At 37.8% G+C, this 27,306-nt stretch overlaps 1 non-coding gene across 1 annotated transcript; it reads left to right on the forward strand.

Moving 5' to 3' along the window:
- The first annotated feature begins 18,299 nt into the window (after positions 1 to 18,299).
- LOC141709837 (small nucleolar RNA R71) lies at positions 18,300 to 18,406 on the forward strand. Its single transcript, XR_012570394.1, has one exon. It is a non-coding gene; the product is annotated as a small nucleolar RNA R71 (small nucleolar RNA).
- The last annotated feature ends 8,900 nt before the right edge of the window (positions 18,407 to 27,306 follow it).

The following is a 27,306-nucleotide window of genomic DNA, read 5'->3' on the forward strand; positions in this document are numbered from 1 at the left end:
CCCAAGTCGCTCAGGCAAGTATTCTACCCGTTATACTATTGTTGTGATGTATACATTTGTATATGCATGATCTTGCGATAAATGCATATTGGTTATTTAGCAAATTCTTGCGATATATTGTAGCATGTGATATGGTATATATGCATGCCTGTTTCATATTCTTGAAATATATATCTGTTGGTTCAGTTGATAATACCTATGCTAGAGAATAGCGGCAACTTGCGTATACCCTTAGTATAGGGACCCAAAGGTGAAAATATTTTCTAAAACCGGGAGTCGAGGATCCCGAGTAGATTTTGTATATATGGATATGGATATATATATATATATATTTATATATTTATATATTTATATATGGTTATAGTTTTCCAAACTATTAATCGAATAAGATTTATTCGATAACTTTAATTTTATTTTATTATTGAATATTATTTCGAATATTATTCGAAGGCGTATGACTCCTTTTATTTATTTATTTGAATATTATTTGAATATTCATTCGAAGGCTTATGACTCAGTTTATATTATTTAATGAATATTATTTGAATATTCATTCGAAGGCTTATGACTCAGTTTATATTATTTAATGAATATTATTTGAATATTTATTCGAAGGCTTATGACTCAGTTTATTTTATTTAATGAATATTATTTGAATATTCATTTGAGGATCTATGACTCCGATTATTTGCTGAGGTATATTCTTTATTTTATTAAAGAATAAGGTGTCAATAATCAAACTTATTTTCGATTATTCAAATAAAGATAATACTTTCATATAAGTATATCTTTGGTTATTTAATACTCGTTTCAAGTATAAGTTTTAATACTTCTACTTCAATTATTTTTATAAAAATTATTCTTTATGGGAATATTATTTAAATAATAATATTCAGTCATTTTCTAAATATTCTGGGGACTGATTTACTTCATTAAATCAGCTTTACTCCAAACACTCTATAAAGTGTTTTCGAGTCTTCAAAATGATTTTTAAAGTCAGAGCGGATCCCAAAACTCATTTTTATATTTAAGATCTTCCTTTTTTAAGGGGATTTAAATACTCGCTCAAAACCTGGGGAATCCGGCTCTGTGGTGTATTTTATATTCGCAACGAGGTTGCAGTTTTGGTAAATGAATTGATTACTTGCCCAATGTTCGGGAAGTAAGCCCATCTAATTGAGTCGGCATAAGCGACAGGCCGGGGTACGGTCTATCAAAGTGTAAGTGGCTGGGTGGCAGTCCATCAACGCGTAAGAGACCGGGTGGCGGTCCAGCACAAGGTCCTTATGAGGCCAGGGTGATGACCGGTGGGGGATTCATCCATCTACTAGTAGAAAAGGTTACTTATTGGTATCTTTGCCTGATCAGCAAGATATCTGGTTTATGCCAAAATTCTTTTCCTTTCCAAAATTCATTGGATGTTTCAAACTCTGTTCATACTTTACATAACAGAGGTTCCAGGAAATGTTTAAGAGATATATATGTGGATATATATATCGGGACTAAATAAAGTATCTCATAACTTTTTCATTCAATAATATTTCAAAGATTGAATCTATTCAAGTCTTAACTTGTGGTCTCATCTATGGGATGTTTTTCTTAAAACTTATAATACTTTGAACGGTGGTAGTTCAAGTAGCTCTATAAATGATATAAGTGTGGTGAAGTATTGGTAACTTCATTCCTTGTTTTTACTTATATCTAGTAAGTAATTATCTTACACATGATAGAGATTCTATTAAGTATCCATTTAGATACTTATATTATTGTTATCACTATGTATTATCTTGCGAACTGTAAGGCTCACTCTTGCTTTATTTCTTCATCACACAACAACAGTTAGGAGAGATGGCCAGACTCCAGCAGACCCAGCGCAAGCGCGTGGGAAGCGTCCCGCGTCTTCCCGATGATGTTGCAGCTGCTATAGCTGCAGAGGTAGATCCATTATAGTTCAGACCATCTACTTTTGAGAATCAAATTATGTATAATTATAACTTGTGGCAGATAATGGCAATTAACTGTAAATTTATCAAGTAATCATTTTGGGTTGTAATAACTTTTAAATGGTGGATTCAAAGACTTGTACTTATTTCAATTTCATCTCTGAGACTATAACGGGTTGTGGTGTGTGTTAGTATGGGGTCACAGCATGAGGTTATTTATTATTAATTAAGTGAAGTGATATTGTGGAAAGAAAGACCGTGACAACCCGGATCCCCGACCCCGGATCTGGGGGTGTTACAGAAATGGTATCAGAGCCAAGCGTTATAAACCTCAGAGATGATGCGTCGATATAATAACAAACTCACAAAGATAATAAGAACTCTTGCCAAGTTCATAGTCGGACTACTTAAAGTAGTGCTGACAGTTAAAACCCTTACGGGAACCCTTATAAGTATCATGATAGTAACTTAGCTCGTTTAATGTGTAGGCGCCTGAGATAGAGGACCCTGAGATGTTCGAGCGTGAGCATGATGAGGCATTGCTAGATGTTGAGGATCAGGAGGAGCCTGAGATGGAGGAGGATAAGGAGGACCCCTCAGAGGAGCCTGAGACGGAGGTCATTGCTGTTTCAGATGAGGAGGACCCCTCAGAGGAGTCAGAGACAGAGGTTATTGCTATTCCAGATGAGGAGGACCTGGATGAGGTCCCAGTAGCTGAGGAGCGTGTTGGACCTATGGTAGTGTATGCTGGTACCCCATTACCCACACTTCCGGTGGTCAGAGCCCCTACCCCTCCACCACTATCTTGGATTCCTGATGATGACAGCTCAGAGACCCATACTTCCGAGCCTAGGCAGACCGAGGAGGCACCCTCAGCGGCTCCGGATTCACCACCTCTTGACCCTGCCCACAGGCAGTCTTCGTTAGCACATGGATATGTTCAGGATGTTCTGGGGACCCGAGTGGCTGTTGCCGAGGGCCGACTAGATGAGGCCAGGAGGGAGTTGGATGCAGAGAGGGCGGGTAGGCGTACCCGAGCTTATGAGACTAGGGCTTCTATACCCCGATCCTTGAGGAGGGAGCTTACGGGGATAGAGCTCACATTCCGAGCGAGGCTCAGATCGCTCCAGGGGGACAGACATGGTAGGATCTCCAGGCGGCAGGCCGACTATATCTTCCGTCGTGCGATGGAAAGGGTTTGGGAGCTGACCCGCTCCGGTGTGTGATTCAGGATTGATGATGGAATAGTCTAGTTGTCTAGTTAGCCGAGGCCTTAGTAAGAGCCAATTTTCCGGGATAGTTGACTTGTATATAGCATCCCTTTTTCTGACTAGACAAATAGACTCTTGTGTATCACTTTTGGGACAGATGACTGTAGCACTGTTGTACTTTTGACCAGATCAAACTATGTATTTCTCGCATTATGTATATATTTGTTTCCTTTCGGTTCAGTTCCATAGTGACGGGATCACTGTTTTTATCATTATTATTACTGCACTTCGTATTAGAACTTTCTTAAAATAATAGAATTGCGATATACGTTCTCCCCATTATAAGAGCTGTGCAAGGCACAATGTTGTATATGATTGTGACCTAACGTTGAATTTTCCCAAAAAAAAAAAATATATTTTATTATTATCAGAATCATGCCGCCAAGAAAGATTGGAACTAGGGCGAACCCTGGATCTGAAGACCAGGGAAGCCATAACCAGGATGATAGGAACCAGGAGCACAGTGAAGAGGAAGATGAGGATTATGTGGAACAGGATGACTCCCTGTATGAAGAGGAAGAGGAAACATATGATGTTGAGGGATTTGAGATAGAGGCTGAAGAAGGAGAAACCGAGGTTGAGCAACCAGTACCAAACCCAGGCATGGATCCCATGGGCCAGTTCATGCAACTCCTAAGGCAGAATTTGGAACGTCAACCCAACCCACCCCCTCAAGGAAGTAACAATGCTGTGGCAAACTCTTTCAGGGCTTTTAAGTCCCTTAAGCCCCCTGAGTTCCACGGATCAGCCGACCCAGTTGAGGCAAGGGCATGGTTAAAGGAAATGGAGAAATCTTTTGAGATTTTGAGTACCGAGGAGGCACAGAAGACTGTATTTGCTACCTACCTTCTGAAAGGAGAAGCTAACTACTGGTGGGAGGCCAAGAAAAACATGGAGACAGATGCTATTATAACCTGGGAGAGATTTAGTCAGTTGTTTCTGGGAAAGTATTTCCCGAGGTTTATGGAAAACCAGATGGAGCTCAAGTTCTTGGAGCTAAAGCAGAATAACTTGTTTGTAGCAGAGTACGAGGCGAAATTTACTGAGTTATCAAGGTTTGTGCCGGAGTTTGTGAGCACCGAGGAAAAGAAAGCTAGGAGGTTTCAGCAGGGACTGAAACCGTGGATTCAGAATAGGGTGGCAATCCTTGAGCTTACGGACTATGCCACTCTGGTGCAAAAGGCAACGATTGTAGAAGTCGGAAGTGAACAGATGCAGAAGGAAAGAGAGAAGAAAGGAATAAAGAGGAAAAGTATGAGCATGGGTGGAGGTTTCGCAGGAAGGAGCTTCCCAACTAGATTTAATCGAGGAGCAGTGTCCCTACCAGGAAGGAACACTGGGTTTAAGCGGCCAATGAGTGTGAGTGTGAGCCAGGGCGGCCAGAAGTCAAGAATGTCCTATTCCAACCAGTCTCGACCCCCATTGCCAGCCTGTAACATATGTGGAAGGAATCACACTGGGGAGTGTAAAGGAAAGCCAGTAACCTATTTTAAGTGCGGTCGGGAAGGCCATTACTCAAATAAGTGCCCATCATCAACCCCTGCCGTCATTCCAACCGCCACTTGTCATCAGTGCGGACGCCCAGGTCATTGGAAGAGGGAATGCCCAATGAACAAACCAGCAGCTTCGGGAGCAAGCAGGGCTGCTTCCAATAAGCCACCTACTGCTAGGACTTTCAACATGACAGTCCAGGATGCTATGAAAGATTCAGATGTGATAGCAGGTACCCTTTCTCTAAATTCAGTCAGTGCAAATGTTTTATTTGATTCGGGAGCAACTAAATCTTTTATATCAAAGGACCTTGCGCGTAAGTTAAGACTTAAGGCTAAACCCTTGATAGAACCCTTACAAGTAGAAATAGCCAATCATGAAATTATTCCTGTTAACCAGATTCACCCCGCCTGTGAGATAGGCATAGGGGAGCAATCTTTCAGTGTTGATCTGATTCCTTTTAAATTAGGGGAGTTTGATGTGATTTTGGGAATGGACTGGCTATCTAGCAACGATGCTCAGATAGACTGTAAAGGGAAGAAAGTTAAGTTAAATATCCCCGGGAAGAAATAAGTTATATTTAGAGAAAAGAGGCAGACGCAGAAATTTTTGACTATGGCCCAGGCCAAAAGGATGCTACGAAAAGGAAGTGAGGCTTACCTAGCCTATGTGGTGGACACGCAGAAGGAGGTGCCCAACTTACAAGATATTCCAGTAGTCAACGAATTTGAAGATGTATTCCCCCAAGACCTTCCGGGATTACCATCCGATAGAGTGATTGAATTTGCTATTGAGTTGGCCCCAGGGACGGCGCCAGTTTCAAAAGCACCTTACCGGTTAGCCCCATTAGAAATGAAGGAATTAGCTATCCAATTGCAGGAACTCTTGGATAAGGGTATGATAAGACCCAGTGTGTCTCCGTGGGGAGCACCAGTTTTATTTGTTAAGAAGAAAGACGGGAGCATGAGGTTGTGCATAGACTATCGAGAGTTGAACAAGCTAACCATAAAGAACAGGTACCCATTACCTAGAATAGACGATCTGTTCGACCAACTAAAGGATGTTGTTTATTTTTCCAAGATCGACCTGAGAACTGGATATCACCAACTAAAGATTAAACTTGAAGATATTTCCAAGACAGCGTTCCGTACCAGGTATGGGCATTATGAGTTCTTGGTAATGTCCTTTGGATTAACCAACGCCCCAGCGGCTTTCATGGATTTAATGAATAGAGTATTTAAGAAATACTTGGACAAGTGTGTGATAGTTTTTATCGATGATATTTTGATCTACTCAAGGACGGAGGCAGAACATGCAGAGCATTTGAGGATAGCTCTAGGAATACTCAGAGAGGAGCAGTTATATGCCAAATTCTCGAAGTGTGAATTCTGGCGGAATGAAGTACAGTTTTTAGGACATGTAATCAATAAAGAAGGAGTATTGGTCGACCCCTCCAAGATAGAGGCGGTCTCAAATTGGGAAAGGCCAACCACACCCACAGAGGTAAGAAGTTTCATAGGATTGGCCGGCTACTATCGTAGATTTGTTCAGGACTTTGCGAAGATCGCAGCCCCTTTGACACGACTTACTCGTAAGACAGAGAAGTTTGAATGGACAGAGAAATGCGAGAACAGTTTTCAGGAATTAAAGAAAAGGTTGATAACGGCTCCGGTATTGGCATTGCCGGACGGAAAAGGAGATTTTGTGATATATAGTGACGCGTCGCACAAAGGATTAGGATGTGTGCTTATGCAGCACGGTAAAGTTATTGCGTATGCGTCGAGACAACTGAAGGAATACGAGGTTAGATATCCTACTCATGACCTTGAGCTCGCGGCAATAGTATTTGCTTTAAAAATTTGGAGGCACTACTTGTATGGAGAGAAGTGCGAGATTTTCACAGACCATAAGAGCCTCAAGTACATATTTACGCCGAAAGAGCTCAACATGCGCCAGAGGAGATGGTTAGAACTAATCAAGGACTATGATTATGAGATTCTCTATCATCCAGGGAAAGCCAATGTGGTGGCTGATGCCCTTAGTAGAAAGGAAAGACTCAGAATGATAACGACCTCGGAAGAGTTGATAAGGGATTTTGAGAGAATGGAAATAGAAGTAAAGGTAACCGGAACCGGAACTGAAAAGCTTTTTGAGATCTCAATGCAGCCAGAGTTATTGGAAAAGATCAGATTGTGCCAGGAGAAAATAATGAATGAAGGCAGAGAGTCAATGACTGGAGAGGAGATCCATACCGAGAAAGATGATAAAGGGATAATGAGGTACTCCTACCGAATTTGGGTTCCGAATGTTCAAGAACTTAAAGATGAGATTTTGGATGAAAGCCATAGTTCAAGGTATTCCATTCACCCGGGAAGTACCAAGATGTATAGGGATTTGAAGGAATATTACTGGTGGCCCAACATGAAGAGGGACGTAGCAGAATGGGTAAACAAGTGTTTGACTTGCCAAAGAGTAAAGGCAGAGCACCAGAGACCCAGTGGACTTTTGCGACCCCTGGAGATTCCCGAATGGAAATGGGAACAGATAGCGATGGATTTTGTTGTAGGCTTGCCAAGGACGAAAGCCAATCACGACGCCATTTGGGTAATTATAGACCGACTGACAAAGTCAGCTCATTTCATTCCTATCAATGAGAGATACACAGTCGATAGACTGGTGGACATTTACCTTAAGGAAATAGTGACACGACATGGAGTCCCAGCGTCCATTATCTCAGACCGAGACCCTAGGTTCAACTCCAGATTTTGGAGGAGCTTTCAGGAATGTGCGGGGACCAAGTTAAATATAAGTACCGCGTACCATCCCCAGACGGATGGACAGAGTGAAAGGACCATCCAGATACTAGAGGATATGTTGAGAGTCTGTGCAATAGACCTTAAAGGAAGTTGGGATGATCACTTGCCGTTGATCGAGTTTTCTTGTAACAATAGCTTTCATGCTAGCATCGGAATGCCGCCTTATGAGGCCCTGTACGGAAGAAGGTGTCGATCTCCCTTATACTGGGATGAAGTAGGAGAGCGGAAGATGCTCGGACCCGAAGTGGTCCAAAGGACCAAAGATATAGTGGATCTTATCAGAGGACGACTTGTAGCAGCCCAAGACAGACAAAAGAAATATGCAGACCTAGCCCGAAAGGACAAGGAATATGAAGTAGGGGACTTAGTACTGTTGAAAGTATCCCCTTGGAAGGGATTAATGAGGTTCGGAAAGAAAGGAAAACTAAGCCCAAGATACATTGGACCTGTTGAGATATTAAGACGGATTGGAAAGTTAGCTTACGAGCTAGCCCTACCCCCTAATTTGCAACAAGTTCATAATGTGTTCCATGTGTCAATGCTAAGGAGGTATCATCGGGATGCCAGGAACATAGTGGAGTACGAGCAGGTGGATATGCAGCCGGATCTAACTTACGTGGAGAAGCCAGTAAGGATTATGGATAAGAAGGAGCAGGTGCTTCGGAACAAAATGATCAAGCTAGTCAGAGTACTATGGCAGAATCATAATGTGGAAGAATCAACTTGGGAACTAGAGAGCACAATGCTAGAAAAGTACCCCCATTTGTTTTCTGTTTGATTCCGGGACGGAATCCTTTTAAGGAGGGGAGACTGTAATAACCCCAAAAATTTTCAACTTTTTGTAACCCTTGTGAATAGTGTTTTAGCTGAATGAAGAAACTTTTCACGCCACACTATGTAGGGGTTCTGTTATGGATATTCTGGGATATTATTAGTACTCTATGAAGTATATAAGTGTATGTAAAGATCGTCAGAATCCAATTCCGAACACTTTGGTTTTTCCCGGAAATCCACAAGATACGGAGAGAATTGAGTATAAGGCAACAGGATAAAAAGGGTTTAAATTAAAGGATTATAATAGAGGATCATAAAAAGGAATATAATGTATTGAGAAAGGTTAAGGGAACCTAAGTAATAAGATCCCGGGTATGATCCTTCAAACGATAAAGGAGAACGAAAGTAAGTGAACCGTATAACAGATCAGCGGTCATTAGGCAAACGATTAGGAAGTTAATCAAAGGGATTAGTGGGAATGATGTCATCCAACCAATAGAAAGAGGACAAGGAAGGGAGGATGACATCATGAGGATGACACAAGCATGACATGGGAAGGAAGGAGGTGTGGTGGCTTTGTAACCACACAAATTCAAGGGCAAAAAGGTAATTGACTAAATCAAATACAAAAACCAAGCAACCAAGCCAAGTAAAATCACTTTCATCAAAAATCAAAAAGCAACCAAGGCTTTGTTCTTGGAGCTCTCGGCTTTTCACTATTCAAAAGGCAAGAAGAATTTCAAAACTCAAGATCCAAGCCTCCTAAATTGGTAAGATAATTCCCTAATCATCTTCATGCTTAGTTAGGACTATATCATGAGTTTAAGCCATTAATTCCTTCTCAATCTTCTTCATTTAATCAAAGAAGAAGACAATGAATAGTGTTTTCAAGTTTTTAACTTGAAATTTTTCTTGTTTTTCTTGAAGATCCAAGCATTCTTAAGACTTCTCAAAGCTTCTTAAGGCTTCCTAGCTCCTCCCACCACTTCAAGGAAGGTATACCATCTCCAAACCCTAGATTCCTATATATTATAAGATGATTTTGATTAGTAGGATGATATTGTAGCTTGTTGTTGTGATTAGAGTTTGGGATTTGGAATGGTAGTGAAATGGAATGGTAATTGTTGTGGTTTTGATTTAAAAGAACTTAAGTATGATTAAAGTTAAGTTTAGGCATAAGTATGAATGGTTAAATTGAATTGGTTGGGATTGTTATGATGTGATAAGGATGGGTGTTGGTTGTATGTTGGATTTGAGGTTGGTTTGTGGTTGGTTTTGAATGGTTTAAAATTTGGAAATCGCGTAAACATAGCCGTCGTAACGTCCGATTTTCTTTGGACTGTTTTTGTGCATAGCATTAGGACCCGAGAACCCCCTGCTAGTTTATGACCACTGCCATGTTTAGATAGCTCATGTTACGAGCTTCGTTTTGATATGTAGTTCGTTCGATTCCGATGCACGGTTTAGGAGAAACGACCGTTTCAAGTAACGGCGTTTCGCGAACGAAACTTTTTCCCTCGCCTTACTTTGAAACATAGGTTAAAGACCAAAAAGGGTTAATTAATGTATGAAACATTTATGGTAAGTGTGTTAGGCAGTTGGTAAGACACTCGCGAAGGAATCGCTTTAAAACTCGTAAAGATTAAATTATTAAAAATGGTGGAGCCGAGGGTACCCGAGTGACTTAAGCAAATCAGTGAGCGCAAAACAAGCGTTAGAGTCTAAGTTAGTTAAAGTGTAGATTTACAAGTGATTTTGGTTTAATTCCAACTTACTTGTTGTTTATAGGTTACCAGACTCGTCCCGAGCCTTTTATCACCCCAAGTCGCTCAGGCAAGTATTCTACCCGTTATACTGTTGTTGTGATGTATACATTTGTATATGCATGATCTTGCGATAAATGCATATTGGTTATTTAGCAAATTCTTGCGATATATTGTAGCATGTGATATGGTATATATGCATGCCTGTTTCATATTCTTGAAATATATATCTGTTGGTTCAGTTGATAATACCTATGCTAGAGAATAGCGGCAACTTGCGTATACCCTTAGTATAGGGACCCAAAGGTGAAAATATTTTCTAAAACCGGGAGTCGAGGATCCCGAGTAGATTTTGTATATATGGATATGGATATATATATATATATATATGGTTATAGTTTTCCAAACTATTAATCGAATAAGATTTATTCGATAACTTTAATTTTATTTTATTATTGAATATTATTTCGAATATTATTCGAAGGCGTATGACTCCTTTTATTTATTTATTTGAATATTATTTGAATATTCATTTGAAGGCTTATGACTCAGTTTATATTATTTAATGAATATTATTTGAATATTCATTCGAAGGCTTATGACTCAGTTTATATTATTTAATGAATATTATTTGAATATTCATTCGAAGGCTTATGACTCAGTTTATTTTATTTAATGAATATTATTTGAATATTCATTTGAGGATCTATGACTCCGATTATTTGCTGAGGTATATTCTTTATTTTATTAAAGAATAAGGTGTCAATAATCAAACTTATTTTCGATTATTCAAATAAAGATAATACTTTCATATAAGTATATCTTTGGTTATTTAATACTCGTTTCAAGTATAAGTTTTAATACTTCTACTTCAATTATTTTTATAAAAATTATTCTTTATGGGAATATTATTTAAATAATAATATTCAGTCATTTTCTAAATATTCTGGGGACTGATTTACTTCATTAAATCAGCTTTACTCCAAACACTCTATAAAGTGTTTTCGAGTCTTCAAAATGATTTTTAAAGTCAGAGCGGATCCCAAAACTCATTTTTATATTTAAGATCTTCCTTTTTTAAGGGGATTTAAATACTCGCTCAAAACCTGGGGAATCCGGCTCTGTGGTGTATTTTATATTCGCAACGAGGTTGCAGTTTTGGTAAATGAATTGATTACTTGCCCAATGTTCGGGAAGTAAGCCCATCTAATTGAGTCGGCATAAGCGACAGGCCGGGGTACGGTCTATCAAAGTGTAAGTGGTTGGGTGGCAGTCCATCAACGCGTAAGAGGCCGGGTGGCGGTCCAGCACAAGGTCCTTATGAGGCCAGGGTGATGACCGGTGGGGGATTCATCCATCTACTAGTAGAAAAGGTTACTTATTGGTATCTTTGCCTGATCAGCAAGATATCTGGTTTATGCCAAAATTCTTTTCCTTTCCAAAATTCATTGGATGTTTCAAACTCTGTTCATACTTTACATAACAGAGGTTCCAGGAAATGTTTAAGAGATATATATGTGGATATATATATCGGGACTAAATAAAGTATCTCATAACTTTTTCATTCAATAATATTTCAAAGATTGAATCTATTCAAGTCTTAACTTGTGGTCTCATCTATGGGATGTTTTTCTTAAAACTTATAATACTTTGAACGGTGGTAGTTCAAGTAGCTCTATAAATGATATAAGTGTGGTGAAGTATTGGTAACTTCATTCCTTGTTTTTACTTATATCTAGTAAGTAATTATCTTACACATGATAGAGATTCTATTAAGTATCCATTTAGATACTTATATTATTGTTATCACTATGTATTATCTTGCGAGCTGTAAGGCTCACTCTTGCTTTATTTCTTCATCACACAACAACAGTTAGGAGAGATGGCCAGACTCCAGCAGACCCAGCGCAAGCGCGTGGGAAGCGTCCCGCGTCTTCCCGATGATGTTGTAGCTGCTATAGCTACAGAGGTAGATCCATTGTAGTTCAGACCATCTACTTTTGAGAATCAAATTATGTATAATTATAACTTGTGGCAGATAATGGCAATTAACTGTAAATTTATCAAGTAATCATTTTGGGTTGTAATAACTTTTAAATGGTGGATTCAAAGACTTGTACTTATTTCAATTTCATCTCTGAGACTATAACGGGTTGTGGTGTGTGTTAGTATGGGGTCACAACATGAGGTTATTTATTATTAATTAAGTGAAGTGATATTGTGGAAAGAAAGACCGTGACAACCCGGATCCCCGACCCCGGATCTGGGGGTGTTACAATCAATAAAACTCGTATTTTCGATAAACGGGATCTTTTTATTAAACTATCACAATTATCACCTCGTAACACGTGTAACCAGGCGCTGAGACCAAGACCGCAGTACAAATTGTACTGATTTGGATATTTATCCCGAAAACCGATACCGTTTGGATCAGTTTTTATAAATAAACGTACCATTTTGTATCTGAAATGATCCAACGGGATACTAATTTTCCGTAAATATAAATAGCCTTTACCGTATTTTATTCCGTATCTAAAATTATTTGCAGTCAGTAATTATATAATTTTCCAGAGAAAATACTTATATTCATATAATCTTCCGAAAATCAAACCAACTTTTGAAGGTGTTATTGATCTTTGTTTGAAAAGCTCGAGTAACCAAATTGAAGGTCTTGAAGAGCTCTACCAGAATCTGTGATCCATACACCTGCAGAATCAAAGGTTTATTTTCTGGAAATTTTATTTATTTTTGAATTATTTTTATTAAAAATATGAATTTTTGTTCAGATGATTGTTTGAATGATTTGATGATTGCATGTTGTAGAGCTTGTTTTCCTGATGATTTTCATATGTCATATGACTGATTTGGAGTTCAATAACATGTTCAAAATTGAGTTTAATCTTCAAATTTTAAAATTAGGGTTTATAACCCGTATGAATATTTTTAATTGAAATTTGGGGCTCTTTGATTTAGGGATTATTAGCTGTTGTGTTATAGTGGGTTGTGTTCCTTATGAAATTTGCAATCGATTGGTATATAGCTTGTTAACAGAGGATGTCTGTATCGAAGGGAGTTGTGTTTTGAAGTTTTTGTCGATTCACCGGAAACCGGCGATGTTCTCCGGCCACCCCAGTATTTTCCGGCGACTGGACTGCAAAATTGCAGTTTAGTCCCTGTACTTTTAAAGATGGTGAAGTTCAGTCCCTGAACTTTCCAGAATTTGCATATTTTGGATTCCTGTTTTAAAATTATTTAAAAATCATATTTTCTATTTATTTTAATTATAAAAATTCATTTTTAATTTCTAAAAATTCCAAAAATTATTATTTTAATTCCAAAAATTATTTTTAATTCAAAAATAAATATGAATTAATTAGTTAATTAATTGCAGTCAGTATTTAATTGATTAATTGGTCAATTAATTCGAAAATTAATTGATTAATTGATTTAATTAATTATTAATTGATTTTACTTAATTATTTAATTAGATTTCATTATTTAAAAATGATTTAAAAATTCCGAAAAATAGTTTCGAGCTTTAAAATATTATTTTAAATTGTTTTCAAGGCTCGATAATTATTACAAAATTGTTTTGAAGCTAGATTTGGCCAGCCGAACCCTGTTTATTACTCCGTAATTGATCCAACGACCCGTTTTAATTCTGAAAAATATTTTAAAAATCATTTTAAATACCCGAAAGCCTGTTTATGATCCGAGACTCCATTATAAATGATATATCATTGATTGTTTAACGTGTTATGTGTTATATGTGACTTGTTGGTTGACTGTCGGTATATATATTCGATGTTTACTTGTTTATAGTATAACTTTCAATCCGTTAATCGGATTTGGGTGAAACGAAGGGTAGATAGAAATATATGTTGAATAGAATCGTATGAGTTGAATATTGATAGATGCTTATAATATGTGAGCAGAAGAGGTAAGGCGTAGGAAAGGGAAACAGATAGTCGAGGAGTAGACGGTTGTGATTGAAAGTTAGAGAAGTATAGCAAGCTAATATCAGGCAAGTGTTCTGAACTTTCTCGAGATATATTATAGTGGATTGATAGTCCTGTTTTATATTGCAAGTGCTTTGAAGGACTGAACCCAAAACCCTGATTCCAGTTATTGATCTTGAGTCGTAAACCTTATTCTTTCTAAACCATTGATTGTTGTACACCCAAATACGAACCACAGATATACGATACTACTCCAAAAATACATACAAACTAAATACCAAACACTGAACCGAATTATTTATATACTCAAACCATGGTACCTTATGATTTGAAAGACCAATTCCTGGTAACCCTGAAATATTGATTCCTTTGTTATCCAATTCTTTCATTACCTAACATCCAAGACTTGAAAATACCATATTGATCCTTATGCAGATTGAAACCATTTCATTATTGAACGTCCAATGTTGTTAATGATTCTGTTTATTGCTTATTACTGTTTATTCAGTTATTATGTTAGAATTGGATTGTTTTTATAAAATTATGGACCAGATTCGTGGTCAGACCATATAATAGTCAAGTTAGGCCAATGTGTGCCTTGGATCCAGTAGTTAGAGCAGTGTTGTGTACTTTGCTCGGGGTTAGTGCGTGACTGATCAGCAGCCTAACCTTGGTTTTTAAAATGAAAATATAATATCCAATTCTAAATAATAATTTATTGTTCACTTGGTATCATAACCCTTTTCACTTGATGATCATTATTCTCAGTTTTGTCATTATGACTTGCTGAGCTAGTTAGCTCATTTGTGTGATGTTGTTTATGTTCTTTTCCAGTTAAGAAGGAACTGATTGGTACCGAGGATCCCCAGTCCAGCGCGAGAGCTAGGGGTTCAGGTTGATCGAGTTAAGCTAGTAGGCTTCTTTTGGGATAATTTGAGTTTGTAAAAGTTTGTAATAATGTTAATTACTCAGTTCTGAGTTGGAATAGTTGGGATTTGAACGGTTTGTAATATAAGTAGGTGTGTTTGGCTTGTGTACATACTTTAACCTGTTGCGGTCCGTGGTAGTTGGTAAGTAGGGTCCATGCATATTATTATTATCTTTATTATTGTTATAAGCAGGTTATAAATAAGGTGTGTGTGTGTGGACCCCAAACTTCTGACCCGGGTTTGGAGGGCGCCATAATTTAGGGTCTTACTAGCATAGTAAACCACATAAAATATATTGTTCTTCCTTTGCCCAAGGACCGCTCCAACTGCATTGTCACTTGCATCGCACATCATTTCAAAAGGCCCATTCCAATCAGTTGCAGTTATGAAAGGTGTTGTGATCAAGCTCTTCTTTAAGCTCTCAAAAGTTGCTAGACGCTTATCATCAAACTTGAAAGGAACATCTTTCTCTAATAGATTACACAATAGTTTAGAGATTTTAGAGAAATCCTTGATGAACCGTCGATAGAAACCCGCATGACCAAGAAAACTACGAATTCCCTTAACAGAAATTGGTGGGGGAAGGTTTTCAATTACCCCCACCGGATTTGTCCACCTCAAGACCTTTACTAGAGATCTTCTGTCCAAGAATGATGCCCTGTTGCACCATAAAGTGACATTTCTCCCAGTTGAGAACCAGATTGGTCTCAACACACCTTTTAAGAACCGCGCCAAGATTTTGCGAACACTCGTCGAAAGAATCCCCGAACACAGAGAAATCATCCATAAACACTTCCATATTCTGACCAATCATGTCAGAGAAGAAGGTCATCATACATGTTTGAAATGTGGCAGGTGCACCACATAACCCAAAAGAAACTCTTCTGAAGTCAAAAGTACCAAACGGACAAGTGAAGGTAGTCTTTTCCTGATCTTCTAGAGCGATGCAAATCTGATTATAGCCCGAATATCCATCCAGAAGACAATAGTACTCATGCCCAGCCAACCTATCAAGCAACTGATCAATAAAAGGAAGAGGGAAGTGATCCTTCCTCGTGACCTTGTTTAACTTTCTGTAATCCATGAAAACTCTCCACCTTGGACTGTTTGAGTAGGAATGAGCTCATTCTTTTCATTAGCAACAACGGTAATGCCTCCTTTCTTCGGCACACACTGAACTGGGCTTACCCAAGAACTGTCAGAAATCGGATAAATAATGCCTGCGTCTAGCCACTTAAGAATTTCCTTCTTCACAACCTCTTTCATGATCGGATTTAGCCTTCTCTGTTGCTCAATAGTCGGATTGCTTCCTTTCACTAGCAGAGTTTTATGCATGCAATAAGAAGGGTTGATTCCCTTAATATCTGCTATAGTCCATCCAATTGCCGATTTGAACTCTCTCAGAATTCTCAAGAGCTTTTCCTCTGCACTACCTGAAAGATCAGATGCAATAATAACATGCAAAGTAGATGCATCACCTAAAAATGCATACCTCAAGTGTTCAAGCAAAGGTTTAAGCTCGAGTCTATGAGCTTCCTCAATAGATGGCTTGAGACGTTTTGGCGAATTTTTCAGCTCTTCCAATGCAAGAGATTTAAAAGGCATATCCAGCCTTCGCTTCCAAGGAGAAGCATTCAAATACTGCAATTGCTCATCACCTTCATCATCTTTACTATCTGAATTCCCCATCAAGGCTTTCTCTAGGGCATCAGACCTTAGCATTTGATCAAGTTCTAAAGTAACCACATAATCGACCAATTCTACCTTTAAGCACTCCTCTTTATCAGTAGGGAATTTCATGGCATTGAAAACATTAAAGGTCACATCCTGATCCAGTACACGCATAGTGAGCTCACCCTTCTGCACATCAATCAAAGTTCGGCCAGTAGCCAAGAATGGTCTTCCCAAGATTATGGGAATCTTTTTTATCCTCCTCGAAATCAAGAATTACAAAGTCAGCAGGAAAGATGAGTTTGTTCACCTTGACCAAGACATCCTCCACAATGCCTCGTGGATATGTAATAGAATGATCGACCAACTGCAAGGACATATATGTAGGCTTTGGATCAGGTAGATCCAACTTCTTGAAGATAGACAAAGGCATCAGATTGATGATAGCTCCCAAATCACATAAACATTTGTCGAATGATAATTTTATGATGGTGCAAGGAATGGTGAAGCTTCCAGGATCTTTAAGCTTTGGAGGTAACTTCTGTTGCAGCACATCACTACATTCCTCCGTAAGAGCAACGGTCTCCAAGTCATCGAGCTTCACTTTCCGAGAGAGAATACCTTTCATAAACTTCGTATAGCTAGGCATCTGTTCAAGAGCTTCATCGAAAGGTATGTTGATATGAAGTTTCTTGAACACCTCCAGAAACTTAGAAAATTGCTTATCCAACTTTTGCTTCTGCAGCCTCTTAGAAACAGGAGGTGGACGATAGACCTGTTTCTCCCCTGTATTACCCTCAGGAGGAGTGTGTTCCATAGTTTTATTTCTTGATTCCACTTCTGCTTCCTTCTGCATATCTTCATTAGCCACAACTTCATCTTCTGAAACTTGAGATTTTTCAGGGTTCGCAACCTTCCCAGACCTCAATATAATTGCCTTAACCTGCTCTTTTGCTTCCTTCTTTCCTGGAACTTCTGTGTCACTAGGGAGTGTACCAGGTTGTCGATTAAGCAAGGCATTGTCAATCTGCCATATTTGATTCTCCAGAGTCTTGATAGAAACCGCTTGGCTCTTGCACATGAGCCTCAACTCCTTCAATTCAGATTTTTCATTAGATGGTAGTTGTTGAAGTTGGAGTTGTTATCTTGGTGCATATTGCAGTTGTTGAAAACCAGGAGGGTTAAATTGATTTGCTGCATACTGTTGATAAGGCTGTTGCACCATATTTTGATTGTTGCTCCAGCTGAAGTTAGGATGATTACGGTTGTTGGGATGATAGGTGGCTGGAACTGGATGTTGCGACCTCTGAAAGTTGCTCACGAACTAAGCGGATTCACTAGAAATAGCACACTGCTCCATCTTATGCGCACCAGCACAAAGCTCACAGACACTAGAGAACTGATTAACTCCATAATTAGCCAAAGAATTCACCTTCATCGTTAAAGCCTTAAGCTGAGCAGCTATAGCAGTAGTTGTATCCAACTCCAAAATTCCTGCTACCTTGCCTTGAGGTAATCTCTGCGTTGGATTCTGGTATTCATTAGCAGCCATCAGTTCAATCAACGCATAAGCTTCATCATAGCTCTTAGCCCATAAGGCTCCACCTGATGCCGCATCGAGCATGGGTCTAGACTGTGCTCCCAAGCCATTATAAAAGCAGTTGATAATCATCCAGTCAGGAATCACATGATGAGGACACTTTCTAAGCCTCTCCTTATAACGTTCCCAAGCTTCACATAAAGATTCTCCTGATTGCTGCACAAATTGAGTAAGAGCATTTCTGATTGCAGCCGTCTTTGCCATAGGGAAGAATTTCATAAGAAACTTTTGAGCAAGATCTTCCCAAGTAGTGATAGAACCAACTGGTAGAGAGTATAACTAGCTCTTAGCCTTGTCCCTCAGAGAGAATGGGAACAGCCTCAGCTTAACAGCATCTTCAAAAACACCACTGAACCTGAAGGTATCACGGATTTTGATGAAATCTCTAATGTGAGTATTGGGATCTTCCGTGAGAGAATCCCAAAACTGTACTGAATTCTACACCATCTGAATCGTGCTAGATTTGATTTCAAAAGTATTAGTCACGATGGATGGTCTGACAATACTAGACTGAATGTCATTAATCTTTGGTTCTCCCATTGCAATGATCGCTTCTTCTTCAACTTTCTCAACTAAGACTTCTTCTTCAACTACTTCAACTTCTTCCTCCACTTTATCCAATGTTCTCTTGCGAGATCGAGAACGCGTTAGCATAAATGCTTTCTAGAGTACCTGAAACACCAATAAACAAACAAGTAAGTAAAATATCCGAGTCAGTGAACTTTAACGACCATTTATGACAAGCACATAAACTAAAAATTAACACTGAGTCCTCGGCAGCGGCGCCAAAAACTTGTTAGGATGAAAACACGCGCTAAAATTACACGCAAGTATATGCGTTCGCAAGTAATATAGAATAATTTCTAGTTCATTCCCACAAAGACTGGTTTAGGTTAATTCAATTTATGCACTTATGCAACAATATATGGTTATCGCTCAATGCTAAGACAAATAACAAATTGGGTTTTGATTACACTAAGAGATTATACTAAATAGCATTAATTAAGAGAATTGAGATTGAATTACTTATATGAGACAACATGCGATTCTAACTTCATTAAATACTTTATTTAAAGTCATTTTTCTTAACCTTAGTATGCAATGGTAATGACAACTAATCAGATAACATGAAACTAGTAAATGCCAACTTTCGTTGTATGAATACCCTGCTACCAAACTTCCACAAAAGAGATAGAAGCTGAATAGACACCAATTATGTTGGGACCCTATATGTCTATAGAATTTGACATCATAAAGGTTTAATGCACAAGTTATCTATCTTGATTACATAGGGCAAGTAAGATGGTTAAAATTACCTACTAATCATGCATGACAAATACATGAACCTAAGCTAGCATGGCAAGTCCTAAACCTCTATATTCATTATCGTTTCAATAGAGATTAACACGCTATCATATATGTTCGCGACGCATATAAGACGAATAAGCACAACCAATAGTAGGATATCATACAATCACCACACACTTAGGTATCGAAATAATTAACTATAGAAATCCATAAGTAAATTCGTTAGAAACCCACGATAACAATTAGTTCATAACCGAACTCATCATCACCGTGGGTTCCGGATGAAAGCATGGTAAATAAACTAAGATAAACGAGGTCTTTATAAACTGAATAAATATCAAAATACGTTAACAAGAGTATTAGGTTCAAAAAAATAGAGAAAACAAGCATCCAAGATTACAACTTAAGTAAAAAATCACAAGTAAAAACTAGATCTTCTTCTCCTTCGTTGCTTTGTGCTATTAGGTCTTTACCTGCTCTCTCCTTGCTCTCCGTTATGAAAAATGTCTTCAAAAAGTCTTTAAATACCATCCCAAATGAATCAGAAGCCCAGCCATTCAATCTTCTATTAGAAGCATGATTCTTTAAAATTGACCTAGTGCGGCCGCCCTGAGATCCCTCGCGACCGCTCTTAGTATGGCGCGGTCGCTCCCAAGTGTAGCGCGGCCGCGCTGAGCTTCTGGAAAAACTGGTTCTTTTCTTATTTCTTGACTGTAAATGCTGGTTTCTTTCACGCAATTGACCAAGGCTCCATCCTAACACTCTTCTAAGTATAATTCATGTAATATCCAGTCCTTCTTCCGATTATGCCCTGAAATGTAAAACACTACAAAAACACATCAAATACACAAACAACTCGAGTACAAAACACCAATTCGAGCCTTTACGGAGTGTTCTAAGTGGAAATAAATGCCACTTAACAATTAGCAAACTTACTTCTTCCAAAGGTTCTGAAATGGACTCAGTGAACAAAGGAGTTACAGCAACCTTAATAACATATGGTACCTTTTCTGGGACAAACATGTTTATCTGAGATGCACTATTATGCTTCTTATTGTTCAGCTTAGAATAGTCAAGTCCTATTGAAGTCTTAGATTTAAATCTTTGACTGTCTATTATCTCCTTCTGAGTCAAAGCTGCATTTTTAATAGCCTGTAACTTCTTTTCTAAGTCAACAATTTGGGTTTTAAGAATGGCTTCTATGTCTACGTTGCACTTAACCTTATTCTCTAGATATTCATTCTTTTATCTAAGGTCTTCTAAGCTAACTATAAGTAATTATAGTTCTTCATTTCTAGAGGTTAAACTCTCAGCCTTAAGAACTAACTTATCATTTTCAAGTTTATATGCAAGCATGCTTGTATGAACATTATACAATTCTAAAGTAAGTTCATGCACAGTAGATTTGTATTTGGACACAGACATATCAATAGTCGTAAGTTCAGGAACCTGAGATGATTGTGGTGATTCCTCTACAGAGTTTTCCATAAGAGCTAGATTCACATACTCTTCCTCTTCACCCGAATCAGTATCATCTTAGCTTTTTTCTTCAGCAATATATGCTCTTCTCTTTTCCTTAACCACATAAGCTTTTAGCTTTTATTTCAGCTTCTTATTCTTCCTCTTCAGATCTTCATAAGTTTCCTTCTTTTCATAGGAATCATTTCCTTTTGCTGCTTTGGGCTTTCTGCAATCAGATGCAAAGTGCCCCAACTCATTACAGTTGTAACATCTTATTTTGCTCTTGTCTACCCAACTTACTTGTAGCCTCCTCTAGAGCTTGACCCTGATGAGTAGCTTCCTTTCTGAAATCTCCCTGATGAACCCATTGGTTTATAGTTGGGTTTCCTTCTGAATCTAACATGACTAAACTTTGCAGCCATGTATGACATAGATTTGTCCTCCAACTGTTCAAGTTCTTCCTGAGTGTAAAATTCACTTTCATCCTCTGGCTCACCATGAGCAATTTCAACTACAATAATTTTCTTCATTGTTGAGGAGGGTGGAACCTTGACTTCTTGGGTTTCAGGTTCACGAACAACAAGTGCAGTGGTTTTTACAAGTGTCGTACTCTTACTGTCAATAGAACCAGGTCCATAGATAATAGCTCTCTGCTCTTGCTCTAGTTCATGGGTTCTTGGATTTTTATATATCACATCCAGAGACATGGTAATAAAATCAGGTCTTTCCCTGATAGATGTGTTCTTTTGTTCCAGGTGAACAGGGAGCGTCAGCATAAACTTTCTGTTAGACTCATGTATATGATAAACTTTCCCTTGTAACTTTAATTCGCTTAACAATCTTATATATCTCTCAAAGAGTGAAGACAGTGTTTCTTCAGGTTGAAGTTTGAATGCCTCATACTGAGTAGTCAGAATATCCATCTTATTTTCTTTGACTTCTTCTGTACCTTCCATCAAAAGCTCAATTGTATCACACATATCCTTTGCATTGTTACTTCCTAGAAGTTGATGGCTCATATCATTATCGGTCGATTCCATAATTATGAGTTGAAGGCTTGTGTCCGGATTTATCAACTCCTTGTCAGTCTCATATATTTAGACGGATCCCTGGGAGTATATGAGAAAGGAATTCTTATATCAGTTGCAGAAGTGGATTCAGCAACTACTTCCATCGGGATATAAGGGTGATTCAGTAATATCCCAATGTAAAGTGCATTCGAAACTTTCATAAATAACATCATTTTTTTTCTTCCATAGGTTGTAATTATCTCTGTCGAATGGTGGAACCTTGATACTTCCAATTCTTTGGTTGTTCATCATCTTGGCGGAATTAAAATTATTTAAAGTTCAAAAATTTCTAGAAATGAGAATTTTTGAAAGTTAAAAAAATTTCAAGAACTTGTTTTTTTCTCCGGATCTTGATTTGTATGTCAATCAACAAGCTCTAATACCAAATGTTAGTCCCAAAGTATCGTAGAAGGGGGGGTTGAATATGATATCTACAATCTTTTTCGATTCATTTACAAATTCTTCATTATAAGTACGGAAGGAAAATAGACATGAAATAATTCGAGAAATATATTGGTTTATTAATATAATCCATGAGGCTGTTACAATCTAATCCATGAATTGATTAGCTACAATAAATTCAGTAGCACAACACTATGTTTACAAGCTTAATAAATGAGGTTCTTTAATCGAGCTCCCGTAAACACTTTCTGTTGAAAACTGAAGAAGATAACCAAATGAATACATATTCATTTTGTTGCTTTGTAGTCTTCAAATTCATTTGGACAGGTGGCTTAATTTGGGCCACTTGTTTCATTTAAATTTGTTTCAGTTTAATTCTAAAAATCCTCCAAGTGCTAGCTGGCGACTGTCTTCTATAAGTTGTGACCATATGGTTAACTTGCGACCATATGATTTAATGGTCAACTTGTGACCACTAAATCAACTTGCGACCATAGATTACTACTGTCACAACTTGCGACTGCAAAACCCAACTTGCGACTTATATCACAACACGGACCATACACTTAACTTGAGACCATATGCTCAACTTGCAACCATATGTCCAACTTGCGAACTTGCGACCACAGAGAGGTGCTAATTTACCTTAAGAATATTTTTGTATAATTCCAACTTGCGACCTTCAAAATGTTGAGTTTTTCCTTGATTTATTTTCTAGTCTCAAATAGCTATAATCAAAGAACCACTTCTTCTGTGTTATTGAATCAAATATTTTTTTTGTGATGTTGATGTTTAGTGCACTGGTCTGGTTCAAAAACAACTAACATGAACTGATTTAATTCAATTCCTTTTGAACTGGATAGCTGATACATCTTGGATGGTTATTTCTAGCTTCGACCACTGAAACCATGATCTTCAAAACTTCAAATCAAACCATGTATCTGATACTGGAAGTCCTTTTATGTCGTATTCTTCATGGATGCTTGAACATGTTAATGAACTTCTTCCCATGACTTGAGTGTGGACTTAGAGAGTCATTTTCATCTTTTGAATCTTTGTATATATCATTTCTTCATCTTTAGGGTTTGTGTGTTTCATAATTTAATATTGTTTATCTATTTTTATTTCATGTGAGTTATAATTCCTCGATTAAATGTTACATTACATTATGCTTTACAGCTAGAGATAAATAGTAGTTGCGTATACCCTTAGTAAAGGGGACCCAAAGTTGAACATTTTCCTAAAATCGGGAGGCGAGGTTCCCGAGTATATTTTATATAGTTTTCTATAAATATTAATCGAATAAGGTATATTCGATAGTTTGGAATAATAATCAAACATTATTTTTGATTATCAAACATTATCTTCAAAATGATTTTAAAAGTTAGAGCGGATCCCAAAACTCATTTTTAACTTAAATCTTTCCTTTCGTGGAGGGATTTAAATACATGCTCAAAACCTAAGGGATCTGGCTCCGTGGTGTATTTTTATCACAACGAAGTTGCTAATTTGATAAAAGAGTTTTTGATTACTTGCCCAATATTTGGGAAGTAAGTTTATCTAAATGCGTCGGCATAGGCGACAGACCGGGGTATTCGGGAAGTAAGTTTATCTAAATGCGTCGGCATAGGCGACAGACCGGGGTACGGTCTATTAGAGTATAAGAGGCTGGGTGACAGTCCATCAACGCGTAAAAGGCCGGATGACGGTCCAGCACAAGGTCCTAACGTGGCCAAGGTGATGACCGGTGAGGAATTCATCCATTTACTAGTAATAAAGGTGATTTGATTGATATCTTTGCCTGATCAGCAATGTATCGGGTTTATGCCAAAGTTTCTTCCTTCCAAAATAATTGGGTATTACAACTCTGTTTATAATTTTCATAATATAGGTTTTCAAGGAGTGTATGATATATATATATATATGTGTGTGTGTGTGTGTATATATATCGGGACTAATGAAGTATCCCGTAACTTCATTTCTTTTAAATGATATTTCAAAGATTGATTGTATACATGTTTTGTCTTGTAGTTTCATCTATGTGATGAACTTTTGAAACTAATTATACTTTGAACAGTGGTAGTTCAAGTAGTTTTCGGAAAAGATATAAGTATGTTGGAGTATTTTGAAACTTCATTTTTAATCTTATATTTAGTAAATGATTATCTTGTACATAAAAAGATTCTCAGAAAGTTATCAATAAAGATACTTCGCACTAGCGAACAAGCTATATATATATATATATATAATTTGAAAGTATATATATATATATATATTGAGTATTTTGCGACTTCGTAATGTTAAGATATCAACTTGGTTCATTTTTGCTTGACCAAAACTTTCATAAATACTATGAGAAGGCTCTTATATTTTAATCATAGTATACATGTTATTTTGGTGAGCTGTTTTGCTCACCCTTGCTTCATTTCTTCATCACACAACAACAGCTATGCAAGATGAGCAGGACCAAACTCCCAATTCGCGAACATATTGGAAATATTCTGCAGTTTTCTGTAGGCACTGATGTTGCTATGGCTCAGGTAGGAGCTACCACTAGGCTAGGATTTCAACTTTGATGTACCAGACTTATGTGCATCTATGAATTGTATAATGGCAAAGAACATGTAAATTTATTCAGAAACCCTTTTGAGGTGTAATAGCTTATGATTTGTGAATAATATGATTTTTAGTATTTTTGGATTTCATCTCTAAGACTATAACGTGTTGTAGAGTGAGTTTTATTGTGGGGTCACAGTATGCAATTGTTCATTTAACTAAAGTAAAGTGTTATTGATAAGTGGCATTTTATACCACTTAGAACGTCTTAAAATGGCTTAAATTGGTGTCTTGAAATCAAGTATTTTGTGTATTTGATGCGTTTTTCTAGTGTTTATGCATTTCAGGGTATTAGTTGCATTTCGGAGGAGGAATCATCAAGAATAAGCCTTGGCATGTGTTCACCATTGCGAGAGGAAAAGAACGGGCAGATTACGGCGAAGAAACGGAGCAAACCTGGAATTTTTCCAGTAGGGTCCTGCGCGCCCGCGTAGCAATGCTGAGCGGCCGCGCAGCAGCCTTGCGCGCCCGCGCAGAAATGCTGAGCGGCCGCGCAGGGTCGGGGAAAAAGCTGAATTATTTTAGACTTCTACTTCTGTTTGGCTTCCAACTTCTATGTAATCTGAGTTTTATGGGACTATTATATAAGTAGATTTGAGACGTTTTCATAGAGAATATGAAGGAGATTATGTTTTAGATTGTGTTTTGCGCAAGAAGCGAAGGAGATAAGGAAGAAGACCGATTTAGCACACTGCAGCGAAGAGGAAGCATATTTTCTTGTGATTCTTGTTTCGTTGTAACGTTGGATGCTAGTTTTCTTGCTTTGACTTATTTACTCTTGTGACGTACTCTGTTTTAATATAATTAGTTTAGTTATTATTTTCTTGTGTTGTTTATCATGATTTCATATGAACCCATGATGGCGATAAGTTCTATTATGGGCTAATCGTGATCATGGGGTTGCAACGGATTTATTATGGAATTCTTTAGTTAATTGTTTAATACTTTTGTGTGTGATGATTGCATGATATCTAGTATTGGTTGTGCGTATTCGTCTTATGTGCGTCGCGAACATATAAGATAGGGTGTTAATCTCTTGTGAAGCGACGGTGGATCTTGAGATTTAGAATTTGCCATGCTAGCATAGGTTCATGTACGTTGTGCATGATTAGTGGGTAACTCTAACAGTTTTATTTGCCCTATGTAATCAAAAGGGATAACTTGTGCTTAAATCGTTGTGTTGTCAATTTCTGTAGACATATAGGAACTCAACATGATTGATGACTATTCAACTTCTATCTTAATTGTGGATGCTTGGTAGAATGGTATTAGTACAATGAAAGTTGGCTTTTATCAGTTTCGTGTTATTCGATTAATGTCATCACTGTCACATGCTAAAGGTAATAACAATGGCTATAGAAGGAAGTAATAATGAAGTTGTGATCTCATGAGTGTTTTATTATTGATAAATTGAAGTGTTAGTTAAGTGGTTAATTAAGTAGTTAATTATAGTTAATATTTAATCAACAATTTTAAGTGTTATTATCTTAACATTGAGAAGTAGTCATACATTGGTGAGTGAGTTTAATTAGACAATAACTTAGTCTGAGTCTCTGAGGGAACGAACTAGAAAGTATTCTATATTACTTGCGAACGCGTATACTTGCGTGAATATTAGTGCATGTTTTTGCCCTAACAAGTTTTTGGCGCCGCTGCCGGGGACTCGGCGTATTTGTTTAGTTTATGTACTTACCATCATTGGTCATTAGGACTCAGTGATTAGGACGTAGTAGTTAATTACTCTTTTCGGTTGTGTTTCAGGTACTTTAGCAAGCGTTTATGCAAACTCGTTCTCGTGCTCGCAAGAGGACCTTAGATACAGCTGAGGAGAAAGACGAAGTTCTTGATACTCCGGAGAAGTTAGATTTTGAGGATTCGGATTCAGGAACTGAGCAGAAAGAACCAGTAAATATGGGAGATCGTATTGTTCAAGCTGATCCAGCTCTTATGGATTTTTCTCGGCCTAAAATTGATGACATTCAGTCAAGCATCCTTCATCCGGCTATTCAAGCTAACACCTTTGAAATCAAGCCGGGCACTATTCAGATGGTGCAGAATTCTGTTTCTTTTGGAGGAGCGGCAACTGAAGACCCCAACATGCACATAAGGAATTTTGTCAAGATCTGCAGCACTTTTAAGTATAATGATGTGACTGATGAGGCTATCAAGTTGAGGCTTTTCCCATTCTCACTGAGGGATAAAGCTAAAGACTGGTTATATTCTGAACCAGCT

Source organism: Apium graveolens, chromosome 2 (genome assembly GCF_009905375.1).
Source record: "Apium graveolens cultivar Ventura chromosome 2, ASM990537v1, whole genome shotgun sequence".
NCBI classification, from domain to species: Eukaryota; Viridiplantae; Streptophyta; class Magnoliopsida; order Apiales; family Apiaceae; genus Apium; species Apium graveolens.